General features: G+C 40.2%; 1 long non-coding RNA gene across 1 annotated transcript; it reads right to left on the bottom strand.

Annotated features, from left to right (window-relative positions):
- Positions 1-2,346: 2,346 nt before the first annotated feature.
- Positions 2,347-13,912, bottom strand: LOC139182309 (uncharacterized). The gene is made up of 4 exons (XR_011565979.1): positions 13,836-13,912; positions 12,849-12,961; positions 11,836-11,927; positions 2,347-3,720 (listed from the first exon to the last, which is right to left on the bottom strand). It is a non-coding gene; the product is annotated as an uncharacterized lncRNA (long non-coding RNA).
- Positions 13,913-15,701: the final 1,789 nt, after the last annotated feature.

Here is a 15,701-nt window from a genome sequence, read left to right as displayed (position 1 = left end):
AACTGAACCGAAAAAAGTATAGTTGGAAAAAAAGTGAAATGTATTAGGATTAAAAAGTAAGTACTTTTAACAGTAAGTAGAAAAGTATAAAGAGCACATATGATTCTTTGGATAGAGAATTTTTAAAACTACAGATAAAATATTAGCATTAATGAAAACTTAGCAGGTTTGCTGTATATGTTCAGCTGCACTAATCAACAAAAATAAAGTTTAAAGATACCATTCATAGTATCATCCAAAATATAATAATATCTAGGAATAAGTCTAATAAAAATGAGAAAGGTGACATTTTTAGAGGAAATTATTGTTCACTTAGGAAGGCTTTCTTATCTCTCCTTGCTATTCTTTGGAACTCTGCATTCAAATGGGTATATCTTTCCTTTTCTCCTTTGCCTTTTGCTTCTCTTCTTTTCTCAGCCATTTGTAAGGCCTGCTCAGACAACCATTTTGACTTTTTGCATTTCTTTTTCTTGGGGATGGTTTTGATCACTACCTCCTATACAATGTTATGAAACCTCTGTTCATAGTTTTACAGGTACTCTGTCTATCAGATCTAATCCCTTGAATCTATTTGTCACTTCCACTGTATAATGGTAAGGCATCTGATTTAGGTCATACCTGAATGGCTTAGTTAGTTTCCCCTACTTTCTTCAATTTCAGTCTGAATTTGGCAATAAGGAGTTCATGATCTCAGCCACAGTCAGCTCCCAGTCTTGTTTTTGCTGACTGTATAGAATTTCTCCATCTTTGGCTGCAAAGAACACAATCAATCTGATTTCGGTATTGACCATGTGGTGATGTACATGTGTAGAGTCATCTCTTGTGTTGTTTGAAGAGGGTGTTTACTATGACCAGTGCATTCTCTTGGCAAAACTCTGTTAGCCTTTGCCCTGCTTCATTATGTACTCCAAGGCCAAACTTGCCTGTTACTCCAGGTATCTCTTGAACTTTCTACTTTTGTATTCCAGTACCCTAGGATGAAAAGGACATCTTTTTTTGGTGTTAGTTCTAGAAGGTCTTGTAGGTCTTCATAGAACTACTCAACTTCAGCTTCTTCAGCATTAGTGGTTGGGGCATAGACTTGGATTACTGTCATATTGAATGGTTTGCCTTGGAAACGAATAGAGATCATTCTGTCATTTTTGAGATTGCATCCAAGGACTACATTTAGAACTCTCTTGTTGACTATGAGGGCTACTTCATTTCTTCTGTGGGATTCTTGCCCACAGTAGTAGATATAATGGTCATCTGAATTAAATTCATCCATTCTAACCCATGTTAGTCCAATTTAGAGGAAATTCAGTTCAGTCCAGTCACTAAGTCATGTCCGACTCTTTGTGACCCCATGAACCGCAGCACGCCAGGCCTCTCTGTCCAACACCAACTCCCGGAGCCCACCCAAACTCATGTCCATTGAGTAGGTGATACCATCCAACCATCTCATCCTCTGTCATCCCCTTCTCCTCCTTCCCTCAGTCTTTCCCAACATCAGGGTTTTTTTCAAATGAGGCAGCTCTTTGCAACAGGTGGCCAAAGTATTGCAGTTTCAGCTTTAACATCAGTCCTTCCAATGTACACCCAGGACTGATCTCCTTTAGGATGGACTGGTTGGATCTTCTTGCAGTCCAAGGGACTCTCAAGAGTCTTCTCCAATACCACAGTTCAAAAGCATCAATTCTTTGGTGCTCAGCTTTCTTTATAGTCCAACTCTCACATCCATACATGACTACTGGAAAAACCATAGCCTTGACTAGACGGACCTTTGTTGGCAAAGTAATGTTTCTGCTTTTGAATATGCTATCTAGGTTGATCATAACTTTCCTTCCAAGGAGTAAGTGTCTTTATAAGCATGTTATTATACTTCATCAAAAAGGTAAAGCAACTTACATAGATACTATATGCTGAAAGTGGAGATGGGTATGTAGGAACCTGGGCCTTTCCCAACTCCAAGATCTGTGTTTTCCACAACGTAGTGACCCTGATTTGGGGGCATCCCAGGTGTGCTCAGTTCTACATGACTCCTGGGACTTGGTCCTACTTTCTGGCTAAACAACAGTGACAACTTGTGTCATCTCCAGGGTTAAAGACTGGTTGCCATGGCCATCCCTTCATCTCAGCTTTTCAGGTTCCCTTCGAGATGAGATATGGTCACTGGCCTTTGGACCATGGGCGGGTACCCCTTCCAGCTGCCTTAATATATGATTTTAACACTGGTTTTGCCCAGATGAACTGGACAATATAATCTAGAAATGTAAGGGAGTTGAAATGGATCTTGAAATGGGATGAATTTTGACCAGTGAGAGACTACATATGGGAAAGAGCTTACAGTCAATAGCTTACCTTCCTCCTTCACCCTCTACAAAGGGCTCTTCCATGTAGGAGATGTTTCTCTTCTGTTACTGAGCAACCAGCTGTGTTTTCTTATGAAGCGGTGGCCATATCAGGAATGTTCCACTTTATACGTGTTCCTCCTTTTTCACTGACTCACTGTTTTTTCCTCTCACTCTTGCTTTCCTGAGACAAAAATTCTCAAAGCACTAACGCTTTGTCTTGGGGTCTGATTTCCAGGGAACCTGGACTTTGATATCCACTAAAGTTGGTGTTAGTGGTAAAGAGCCTGCCTGCCAATGCAGGAGACATAAGAGACATGGATTTGATCCCTGGGTGGGAAGACCCCTTGGAGGAGGGCATGGAAACCCACTCCAACATTCTTGCCTGGAGAATCCCATGGACAGGGGAGACAGGCAGGCTACAGTCCATAGGGTCACACAGCGTCAGACACAACTGAAGCGACTTAGCACGAACACACTGACAAGGTTCAAGCTTTCCAAAATTCAGATAGGGATCACAACCTATTAGCAGGCTATAAAATCACTTAGAGCACATGACTATTAGCAATCAAAAACACATTAAAACATAAGAGGAACAAATCATTGGAGTGTACCCTATGTAATGAGAGTAAGTACAGATTTTCTAAACCTGTTACTTCAGTTATCGTGTGTATGTTGAGGATGTGAATGTGTGTATTGTATTGTGATATAAAATTATGTTTTACTGGGTGCCAAAAAAGTTCAAAAGCTAGTGGTCTAGGCAGCAGTTACATGAAGTAACAAGCTTATAACTGTGACTTCAGTTTGCATGTTCACAAATGTTCCTATCTGTGGGAGTTTTGGGTCATCTAATTTTACTTCAGCAAGTACCAAGATGTCTAAAGAACTCTCATATGATTTCCTCATGTATGGTCAACTTACACTTGTAGTTGCCATATTAGAAAAAGAGTGTTTTGAAATACTACTCTTGGAAGCTAGATGGCATGCCTTATTTAGAAAAATAAAAGGGATTATCTAGAGAGGGAAATTTTATTTAATGTTGCTAGATGTCTTTGTGAGACTATGGTTATACAGGCAGATCTATTTTTCTAGTCATTGATAATCCAAGTAACTAACACAATATCCATTGTATTTTTCTTTAATGATGTTTTTATCTTTGAAAATTATACGCAGCCTTTCAAGTGCAATGACCTATTTGATCTCCTTGGAACATCCTGATTTGGAGAATCCAGTAGAGAAAATGCAAGTCTCAGAGCTATGCATGTGCTTTCTGACTTTAAAAGCAAACACCCAAAGCAGGTTTTCATTTGCATTGTATGTACTGACTTAATATATTAACTGAGAACAGCTGCTGAGTTGCACTTGGTGAAGTATTCTGAGATAAAATTCCCTGGCAAGACACATAAAAGAGAAAAAGAAGAAAGTTTGTTAAGACACAGAACAGTCTCTAAGGTATGATCCAAAAATCAAAGAAATGGAAAGTGTTGTCTTAAATCCTCTGTGATTCTATGAAATCTATAGAAAGGCAATTTGAATGGATTCATACTCTATTCAGAATTCAAGGATATGGTTAATTGTCAAGACCCAGTTGAGTTGCTTTTAATTTTATACTAATCCTGAGTAGCCAACTGATAGACTTAGCTTTCTCATTTGGTAGTCATAACACAATTATTTTTACAGTTACTGCCAAACCTACTGAGAATTTAATTCATTTGGAAGTCTCTGAAGAGAGATTTTGAAGTTTATTCTATCCACACCCAGATGGCCGATCATTAAAGCCTGGCAAAGACAGAGAGGTTGTTTATTCCTTCTTCACAAAATTATTGTAAAATAAGTAGTGAGCCACACTCTATGTCCAGATAATACTGACTTGTTATTCAAAGTATTAGTGATATGCTAATTTACAAGTATTAATGATATGTTACGGAGAAGGCAATGGCACCCCTCTCCAGTACTCTTGCCTGGAAAATCCCATGGATGGAGGAGCCTGGTGGGCTGCAGTCCATGGGGTCGCTAAGAGTCAGACATGACTGAGCGACTTCACTTTTTTCACTTTTCACTTTCATGCATTGGAGAAGGAAATGGCAACCCACTCCAGTGTTCTTGCCTGGAGAATCCCAGGGACGGGGAAGCCTGATGGGCTGCCGTCTATGGGGTCACACAGAGTCAGACACAACTGAAGTGACTTAGCAGCAGCAGCAGCAGCAATGATATGTTGAAAGAATTTATACAGTAATGTTTAAGGGGAAGAATGAATACTGGTTTCATTCTTGTAGAGCTATTTCAGGAGGTACACAATGACCAGAGGAGATATGATTCAATATTCATTATTCTTACTCTAGAGTCAATAGTATTAATGACAAAGGTCAGGTATCATGTGAGGGGAATGCATTTTGCAGAAGAAGTCTGATCTAGGATGATAGGTCAGTTGGTCACCTTCACATCTGTGCAGAAGTCATTCATGGTCTGCTTTTCATCTGATATGCTTGTTGATCACCTTTGTGGCAGATCACATTACCTTTCATGCATTCATCTGATTTGCCATATGGCTGTTCAGTTTCTCCCATTAGTTTACTAATGTTCAGTTTACTTTCCTACCCCTTGACTTTGGAATTGGCCATGAGACTTGTTTTGGCCGATATTATCAGGTACAAATTCACTGTGCCAGTTCTGAGCTTAGGTCTTAAGAGACTTTGTGTGTATCCATTTGCTCTCTTGTATTTCTGCTATATTCATGAGAAGAACATTCCCAGACTGATGCTAGTCTCAGGAGAGGGTTGAGAGGCATGTGGAATAAACCGTCCAGCCAAGTTCAGTCTGGATTAGCTAATCCAGTCAACCTGCACTGAATGAACTAAATAAGTGCTTATTATTGCCACTGATGTTCTGTAGATCTTTGTTAAGCAGCATTATTGCAGTAGGGGCTTCCCTTGTAGCTCAGTCAGTAAAGAACCTGCCTGCAGTGCAGGAGACCTGGGTTTGATTCCTGGGTCAGGAAGATCCGCTGGAGAAGGAAATGGCAACCCATTCCAGTATTCTTGCCTGGAGAATCCCCATGGACAGAGGAACCTGACAGGCTACAGTCCTGCAAGAGTCGGACATGACTTAGCAACTAAACCACCACCACCACATTATTGCAGTAATAGTTGACTGACAGACCTTCCAAATTTACTTGTGGTTTTTTAGTGAAATTCTTGGCTTTGTCAGATTTCATTTTTTTTTTCTTCGTATAATACCTATTTCTTTTATTCTAGGCTCTGTCAGATTTTAGAAGCTAATTTTTGTCCTGTGAATTAAACAAGGAATTAGGTGGAAGTTCTGGCTTTCTTCTTGAGCTCCAAATCCATGTGTACACTCTTTCTGGAGTTTATAGGAAATTCAGAGAGGCCGATTCTGGCAGAGGATCACTTTACCTTTACACACTAATAATTCTGAAGTATATGTGTTCAGCTGATTTGGCCAAGACTTGGCCTGTAGCCAATCAGTTTCTGTGGATCATACCTGTACTAGTGCTCTTCCTTCCTCATCAGGCCTGAAGTTATGGAAAGTTGCATTTGGAACCCAGGTGAGCTCTAAGAGGATTCAAAGACATTATTACCACAGGTAATTCTGACATGTGTAGAAGTTACCATTGGGTAAATGAAAAATGTTAAAATGATTAATACAGTTCTTATAGGAAAACTTTTTTTTTTTCTGGAATTATCTGGGAGTTTCATGAGTAAAAATCTAGCATCACAATCACTGTGCTGTACAGTCCCTGCCTTGTAATAAGTTCATGACTTCTTACCAAAGGAACTCACATGTGAACGTGCCATATCTTATTCAGCCACAAATATGATATTTCAGTAAAAATGCCTGGAAAGATCCTTCTCTATCTCTTAAGATCGATGTTGCTGACAAGCTGCTCCTGGCATTTTTCTAGAACATGGTTCACCTCTGCTCTCCCATCAGAGAAAGAAGTGAGTTTAGTGGTGGGATAGGATATGTCCTACAACCACAAAGGCACCTCTTGAACATTTGGAAAGCATCTACATCTCAGTTTGATTTGGTATCTTGGAGCCCAGAACAAGCTCTCATCATCTAGACAGTGTAAAGATATGAAACCAGGGTAATTTTAGTATTATGGATGTCTTGGAATTCTAGGAAAATCTGTTCCTTCAACTTAAGCTGGAAAAGGCACTGGTATACTCACCTTTCAGATGACTGCCCGAGATGGATAGGTTCATAAAAATTCACATTCCCTACCGGAACTTGAAGCCCTCCCTTGAACCTAGGCTTTCTAAGGTTTTTAGTTGTGTTCAGACAGGCTTTGGGTGTTTTCAGGAAAAGAGGTTATTCCAGAGATGGCCTAAAGAAAGCTAAGCCATGCCCTTTCTCCTTTCCCATGGAGACCAATCTAATCATGCTCCTCACTCTAAGACTGGAGACCAGCTCAGTTATACCTTTGGAGGTTTTAGTGCAGTGGTTCTCAAACCACAGACTACAGTGTCACCTCACATGGTGCATGATAAAAAAAAGTTCTAACGTGCAATTCAAAGAGATGTATTGAATCAGAATATTGGGGTAGAGGCTCTAGAACATGCATTTTAACAAACTACCAGAATTATCTTGATGCTCAGAAAACACCAAGACACAGGTCTTATTTACCTGGATTTCCTGAAGCTTTAAGCCTCCTTTGAACATATCTGTCAAGCTTATGGGGCCTTTGAATTGCATTCTGGATTGTCATGTCAATCATCAACAAACATTTCTGGGCATTTACTGTATTCTGGCATATTCTACTGCTGCTGCTACTGCTAAGTCGCTTCAGTCGTGTCCGAATCTGTGCGACCCCATAGATGGCAGCCCATCAGGCTCCCCCATCCCTGGGATTCTCCAGGCAAGAACACTGGAGTGGGTTGTCATTTCCTTCTCCAATGCATGAAAGTGAAAAGTGAAAGTGAAGTTGCTCAGTCGTGTCTGACTCTTAGCGACCCCATGGACTGCAGCCTACCAGGCTCCTCCATCCATGGGATTTTCCAGGCAAGAGTGCTGGAGTGGGGTGCCATTGCCTTCTCTGCTGGCATACTCTAAGATCCAGTAAATAGCTAAGGTATACCCTCCACCCCCCAAGGAACTTTATGTACTGTCCCTGAAAAATGCCTTGATCCACCAGTAGCAGCAATTCCTAAATCCAGATCCAGAGATTCCTTGGAATCCCTGAAACTGATAAAATGTGCCTCCTCATCTCATCTAGAGATGGCCAAATAAGGCTCCTTCTTTTAGCTGGACTCATATCACTGAGTCCGGTCCTTAAACTGTAACTATAAACTCACTTTACAGTCTTGCTCTGATAGATTCTCTTCTTCTGAATCCCAGTGAAAGATTCTTAACTGAATCCTGAATTCTTCTAAATGATTCTTAACTGAATCCACTATTATACTTGAGAGTAAGCATCAATTTGCCCACTTAGCACTGTCTGGCTTAGTCTCAGCTGAACACATTGGATCTGAAAAAGTCATTTGTTATTGAAAGTGTTTTTAGCCTAGGAAGTCCTACCAGCTGTTCTCTTGCTTACTTCTCCTTAAAAATGCATACAAAGATGTGCTAGACCCAAACACGAGAATCTGCCAATAATCTTCAAGTGTTTTATTATTCTGGCAGCAAAGTTGAAATATACACTTATGAATCTGTTTTTATGTGTACTAAATTTCTCAGTGAGAAAGGACAGGTATTTGGAAGAATATAGTGGCTGTTCTACAACAACCTAATGTTCTGTGTTATACCTGGAGAAACCAGTGTTCCCAAATGAGAATATCTTTTGAAGCCCTTTCCAGTACCTGTAGAGTCTTAACTGTCTGCCTAAGTTTTCCCACCACATATGGACTCTGCAAAATGTAACATTCCTTGATTCTGAACCGCATTCCAACTCAGTCCTCTGGATGCCCACAAAGGACTTTTAAACCTGAGATGGTAATCCAGGAGAGAGTCTAAATATCTCAAAGAACATGGGGATATGTCCTGAAACATACTCAAATAAGCTAGAATTGCTAGCTCAAGCTTCCAAGGTCTGTCCAAATAGTGCTAGGACAGTCTGTCCTCTTGGAAGTTTCAGGAAGCTTCTACAGAACTTGCTGAGGACCTAAAGGCAGTGAGGTATTCCAGGAGTCCATCCTAGCAAGGTCAGCTTGGATCAGGATGAGTTCTGAAATGCTGATGTGGAGTTGTTTATTCCTTCTCACTCTTCTATGATTCTAAGTGTACTCAGCATCTGAGATTTATTAGATTAACAAATGTCAGTGAAGAGTCTTTGATTTGTGAAGGCTAGGACTGGATGTTTCCTGTGAATCTCTACTGACTTCACAACTGGGAACACGGCTGGGAAGCCCCAGGGAAAGGAGCTGTCCCTAGTGTTGGTGCTGACTGCCCATAGCTCCTTTGCCCTACAAGGAACAGGAAGAAGTATGTGGTAATAGGCTGGTGGTCTTGGTGTGTCCCATTTAGAGACACCTGAGGAGAGCAGAGACCAGGAGGAGAGGGGAAGAGAGAAGAAAGAAGTGAATAGGAACAATATAAAGATACAAATCTGACCTGGGTAAAGATGCCCAGTTTGGCTACTATTTTTTTAACTCCTTTGTAGGTAATCAAGAGAAAATCGTAATACTTATTTGAATATATGATGGAAATCAGATACTACCTGATTCTGGGAGGTTTTTTTTTTTTTTTTTTTTGGTCATTTATCCAGTAACCCATTGCAGAAAACAACCTTTTGAGAAGTCAGAACCATGGTAAAACAAGTCTAGTTACTACTCCACAACCTCAAACTACTGTCTGGTTTAAGAAGAGGAGTGAATGTTGTGCAAAAAGAGCAGGCCCTCAGAGGTCTAGAAAAAGGAAACTCCAAAGAAGCATAATCTTTTGTGTCTTAATTGGAGCTACAAGTCATGCTTCTAATAAGCAAACTCAGCCAAGCATAGCCAGATGAATATCTTATATCTGAAACCATCATAAGGTGTTAATCAGTGGAAAGAAAGTATAAAATCTTCTGCTATTGATAGAGGGTAGTTTCAACAAATGCTAGGGATGGTGTCCTGGAATGGATGATACCAGTCCTTACTTTGATTTCTCTTTCTTTAAGGTCTATAGCTGTCTTCTATGTATCAAGTCACTTTCCTCACCAACCAGACTTAGGATTCAAGGCAATATGGGGCCATCCCATCCCACGCATCCAGTAGCTGAAGACTTAGCCGCCTGGCTATACCCTGCTTTGAAGCTTCACTCTATGAGCACTGGACACAAGACAGAGGTAGATGTCCCCAGAGATTCTTCCAGTCTTTCCTGCCTCCTGACCTTCTTTCTGGTGTCTATCTTTGTATGGACACATCACCCATAACAGCAAGTACTGCCTGTCTGGATCCTTATGTTGACTTCTTCCTGGCATCACTGTTGCTATATCCTCTTCTTTTCCACCCGCTGGCTAATTCCTGTTACAGATTTAATTCCCATTTCAAAACACCTTTCAAAATAGAGAACCATGCAAGGTAGATTTTTGTAGTGGTTAGGAGGACAGACTCCAGAGCTAGACTGCTTGGGTTTAGATTTTTGTCTCTGGCTTTGATTAGCTGTGCATCTTTGAGCAAGTTACTCAAACTCTCTGTGCTTCAATTTATTTGTCTATAAAATAGAAATGGTAATAACAGAGCTTACCTCATAAAATTGTTTTGAATATTAACTGAGATCCATATCCTTCTTATAAACTAGGCCAGCAAAAGCATAACACATGTTTTTATATGCTAATTGCCTTAGGTCTATTCTCTCTTTTGATTCTTTCTGAGGTATGGCCATTTTTATCCCCATTTCATTGTTAAGGTCAGAGAAATTGAATAGCGTTTTAAAGATTAAACACCCATCAAACTGTGTACCTAGGACTTGAACATAAGCTTGACTCCAAAGACTGAGCTTTTATCTTTGTTGCATGACTTTTAGTGGCTAATTGTCCCTGTCCTGGCCCATTTTTGCATCTCAGTTGGACTCCAAGCCTTTATGTCACCTGGGTCCCGGTTTCCTCAGATTCCTGATCAGCATCCATATTGTGTGACTAACTTGGTTACAGTAGCTCTGACGCAGGGCATTGATCAAGGAAGAGTTAATTTATAGAACAATATTCCTTTTGTCTGTTTTTCCTGCTGAATTCAGCTCATTCAAAAGAGTAGTTACTTAGATGTAATCTTTGTTGTATTGGAGAATAGGGCTTCTGTTTCACCCAAAGAAATCCAAATGGGTTCAGGAAGCTGCCATCTTGTGTGTGTAATGAAATTCCTCCAGAAAGCCAATGGAAGTGTGGATCAGCAAAAAGGGTAAAAGAAATTAAGCAGAGGGGGGATGAAGGAGACTTTTTATTTTGAAAGTCAGAAAAGAGTTTTAACTAGGTAGAATGTATTGAACCACTTTGAAAACATTCTATTAAGACCTGAATTAGCACAATACGTGTTTTATTTTCATTCATTCTGAATTTAGAATTAAAAAAATAATTGTGAGGACTCTTCCTTGCAATAAAATCTAAAGGATAGGCAAAGACTTGTCTTAAATCCCTGTGAATTTGGAAAAAGCTGCAAAATGTGTGTGTTTGTGTGTTACAGACTGAATGTCTGTGTGTCTCCTGCCCTTCCAATTCATGTGTTGAAACCCTACCCTCCAAAACAGTGACACTAGTGAGGTAGGGTCTTGGGAAGTAATTAGGATTAGTGACGAGGTCATGAGGATGGAGCCTTCATGAGTGGGATTATAAAAGAGACCCCAAAGAACTCCCTTGCCCCTTCCACCGCGTGGGGACCCTGCCAGAAGCCAGCAGTCTGTACTAGTCCCTGGCCCTACTGCCACCCTGCTCTGAGACTTCTCAGTCTCCAGAACTCTGAGAAATAAATGTTTGTTTTTAAGCCCCTAGCTTAACTTTTGTAAAAGCAGCCTCAAAGGAACTACGGCTGTGTGTGCCTGTGTCTGTGTGTGTGAGTGTGGTTTGTGTTTTAATCCCCTCCCTCACAAAACAGTGTGAGAAGCCAGTTTGAAAATGACAATGTGGTGGTTCCTTTACCCAAGGGAGGTCAAAAATTGCCAAGCTATTTATATTGCTTTTTTTGGACCTTACATTGGAACTCAAGTACTTTTAAAGTGTTGAAGGAAAAAGGAAACCTTCAAGCTACTCAAAGATTTGAATTGCTCTGCTATCTAAAACTGTACTTAGGAGGGACATTTATAATACAGTAAGGGGAATTAATCAAAACCTTCCATTAAGAAAAGAAGCAGGTAGCTAAAAATATAGCTACATTGAGAATAAATAGAATTCTTCAGATTAAATGAATCTTTCTGGTTCCTACCCACTGAAGCACTCAGAGAACCTATAATTCTGTCATTATTACTGCTGCTATTATTATTATTATTATTAGGTAATTGCTTCAACTTAACAAGTTATTCATCTTTTTGCCTATGTAAGATGTATTACTACATAATTAAGTAGTGTAATACTCACAGATCCATGGTTGCTGGTTTGTAGTGTGACCTTATATTACTTCATGATTCAAGTGAAAGAACTAATGCCTTTAGGTGACACATGTTTTCCTCCTAAATTCACAAAAATATACTTGTTACTTTTTAATATTTGCATCTCCACAAAGAGCAACATTGATCTATTCTATCTTGATGTTCTCTTCCAAATTTTTGAGGTAGATCACTGTCTCAGATACTCCTGCTTCCTCTTTCTGGACCTTTTTCTTATTTGGAGCTACCCCTTTCTCCTTAGCTGCCCACCCCTGGCTCCTGAAGTGTCCCTCATTATCTGGCAACTCGGTGACTGAGTTTGATTCCTTCAAAGCTATTCTACTCTATGCTGGGGCTGCACAGAGCATCCTGCTGGGAATCAATCTTCTACAGCTGTTTCCTTATTTCTGCATTTTCTTAAAAAAAAAAAAAAAAGAAGCGGACACTCCTTCCTACCCCGTGTTCTCAGTTGACCACCTTTCTTGTTATGTCACCAGGAATATAGAAGCAATCAGGGCAGGACTTCTCTTTCCTACCACCAAGTCGTATCTGCCCTAGTGTTTTCTGCCTTCCCTCCCTTCCACGGTAACTGTGCCAACTCTCATCTAAAGCTACGTCCTCCACTTGTGCATTGGTCTCATTTTCTTGTCTAACTCAGACTTTTCTCTTACAAGTACCCCATTTCTCTCCTACATAAATCCCTCCCTTCCTACTGGATCTTCCTATCAGTATGCAAGCTGATAGGAAACATCAGAAACCACATCAAAAAACACAAAACCCCAAATCCCTCTTTCAATTCCCTCATCCCCTTTCAATTTATTCTTCATTTCTTTACTCTTTTTGTAGCAAATTTCCTAGACAATTTGTTTATTTTTGTCTTCCCTTTTCCCCTCTCCTTTGAACTCCAGTGAGGGTTTGTCTCCATCATGCCAGTGAAACTGCTCTTCTTAGTATCACCAGTGACCTCAATGTGGCCAAATCCTGTAGGCAGTTCTCAGTCCTCACCTTGACTGAAACATTTCTTCACTTCTTCCTTTGGAAACATTTTTATCTCTTAGTTTCTAGGACACCTCAGTTTCTGGTTATCCTCTTTCAGACTTCTTTGCCTGTGTTACTTCCTGTTGGGAAAAAAAAATCCTTTGCTGATTCTTCTTCCACTACCTACTCTGAAACACTGGAATACCCGAGGGCTCCTTGGACCGCTTCAGTTCCCCATCTACACTTATCCTTTGGGTGACCATATGGTGTTCAATAGTGTTATGTGCTATCTACTTCTATCTCTAACCTTAATCTCTTCCATGAGCTCTAAACACTCTATTCAACTGCTTACTCATTATTTCCCTTTGAAAGACCAGTATACAGTTCAAATGTAACATGGTGAAGAGAGAATTTTAAAATTTTCTTCACTAAATCTGTTTCTCCCTGGGAAGTTACCACTGTCTACCTGGAGGGTTTCAGACAAAAACTTAGAAGTCATTCTTGAGTTCTTTCTTACTAAATATACTTATCCAATCTTGAAACTTTTCTTGTCACTTCTACTTTTGAAACATCACCTAAATCCATTCATTTTTCACTGTCTCTATTGCTATTATCTTAGTCCAACCCACTGTCAACTTTCTTCTTGGTCTTACCTTTCAGGCATCCATTCATTTAGCAAATACCTCTAACACTCCAACATGTGTCCATCACTATTCTTGGTACTTATTTTGTAACAATGAACAAGCCAAATAAAAGCCCCTTCTCAATAAATTTAAGTTCTGTCTTAAGGAGATGCCTCCTTATTGGCTTCTCTGCTGTCTTTCTCTCTACCCTCTCTTTAGTCTATTCATCACCTAACAGCCAAAATAATCTGTTAAAAAAAAATCTAAGATCAGCCCTCTAGTGGCCCCTTGGACCTCATCTCCGTTGTTCCCCTTCACTTAGTTCATGCATCCCCCCAACCTCTGCCAAAGCACACTAAATTCATTCCAGCTCCCTGGATTTTGTACTCACTGTTCTCTGCCTGGAAAGTTCTTCCCTCAGCTATTTGTGTGGTTTGCAACCTCACTTTATGCAGACTCTGATCAAATGTCACCCCAGAGAGTTGCCCTTATCACCCTCTCTTAAATAGTTGCCCTTTATCACTCTGTTTTTTGACCTTTGTTTATTTTCTTTGGAGCATTTACCACTACCTGACATACTCTGTATTTATTTCCTTATCTGAATTTTATTTTCTCCTCCTAGAATGTAAACTATTTAAGGTAAAGCTTTTGTTTTCTTGTTCCCTGTTTTTTTCCCAGCACTCAGAATATTCTTTGCAGTATGGTGGACGTTGAAAAAAATATTTGATGTATGAATGAATTAGTGAGTGAAAAAATTATGTGATAACAGGGGGAGAAAACCCACTAAACTTGGAATCGAGAGAGCTGGGTTAATAACCCTGGTTCTGTCATTGACTAGTTATGAGACAGTTGGCACGCCATTTTGACCTCCTTGCCACTCAGACTCTGCATGATGAAAAGTCTGGACTGGGAGCCTGAAGATCCCAGTTCTAACATTCTCAAGTTCTGTGCGCGTGGTGTCTTCACTCTAGAGACCAACTCCCACGCCTCATTTGGCCCAAACAAGATTGAGGGCTTTTTTTTTTTTTTTTTAAGAGCTGCTGGGAAGTAGACATGGCTTTTACTTTCCCCTGTATTCTGTCAGGGTTGAGATCCCTGCCAGGAGGGAAGTCACAGCACTTGCATCTGCACAAACATTTCAGTCAAGAACCTCCCCAAGTTGCCTACTGAAGGGAAGGAGCCAGAGTGGGGAATATCACAAGGGAAGAGATTCAATGGAGCTTTGATCAGAAAATTCATTACATTTGCTCTCGATCACAATGCATACTCACTCAGGTCTGCAATCACTTACTCTGTTAGGCAAAATTCCTAGTGGGGAAAAAAAATAGCATGTGTGCACGACTCCATCTGTGTAAGACCCTGCCAGAAACATTTATGAATCACTCGTCTCCTGATAGACAACTTGCTTTCCTAGTTTGCAATCATATTTCCCACAGATGTTGCTTTTGAATTAACCATTGTCTCATTTTGAATGTTTTCTCCTATCGGAGACTGTCATGTGGGCAAATCTCCCCTACCGTCAAACTTGGCAGCACTTACTCATCTAAAGGAAGGAAGACAAGCCAGGGAGCTGGAATCCAGAATCAGGGATAGACACTTCTCCACAAGTTTGGAGTTTGGTATTTCTCAAGTTCTGGCGTCGGGGATGTTTACTCTCAGGTTATGCAAAGTCTCAGCTTGGGTTCTGGAAAAAATGATCTGACTACTTTGCCTGAAAGGAGTTTCTTTCTAGTTCCTGGGGACATCTTGCTTTTGTCAGGCCATATCTATTGTTACGTTGTCTATGCTGAGAGACGAGGGTGTCGCTCACTGTGTGGAATCCGTTGCTGTCGTGGCCTTGGTTGTCTGGTGATTTGTATACTGTTTTACACCAGACCTGTTTATAGCCATCTTGTCTGCATCTCAAATGTTACTGAGAAAATTTGGAAGGTAAACAGATTTTCTTTGGGGCATATTTAGAAGCTAGCCTCCTGTGTTTACCGAAACATATTAACTTCACTTTTCAGTCCCTTTGCCATTCAGCCTCTGTTGATTCTTCATGAACTTTGATCAGATTTTCCTTCTCTTTTCTTTTTAGAGATGAAATATTAAACAAAACCCTATAAAGCAAATTTTATTCTTTTTAAAATACCATGTCTGAATGTGCCAATGGTGGGTCCAGTTTCGGATACATGAGCTTAAAGTTAAATGCAAATTTTAATTTCCTTTATAAAGGAGCTGATGAAAATCCATTGTGAAAAGGTTATGAGAAAAATCT

The sequence above is a fragment of the Bos indicus genome, chromosome 1 (assembly GCF_029378745.1).
Source record: "Bos indicus isolate NIAB-ARS_2022 breed Sahiwal x Tharparkar chromosome 1, NIAB-ARS_B.indTharparkar_mat_pri_1.0, whole genome shotgun sequence".
NCBI classification, from domain to species: domain Eukaryota; kingdom Metazoa; phylum Chordata; class Mammalia; order Artiodactyla; family Bovidae; genus Bos; species Bos indicus.
Note: the sequence above shows the minus strand (reverse complement) of the source record. Positions and strands in the feature narration are given on the sequence as shown.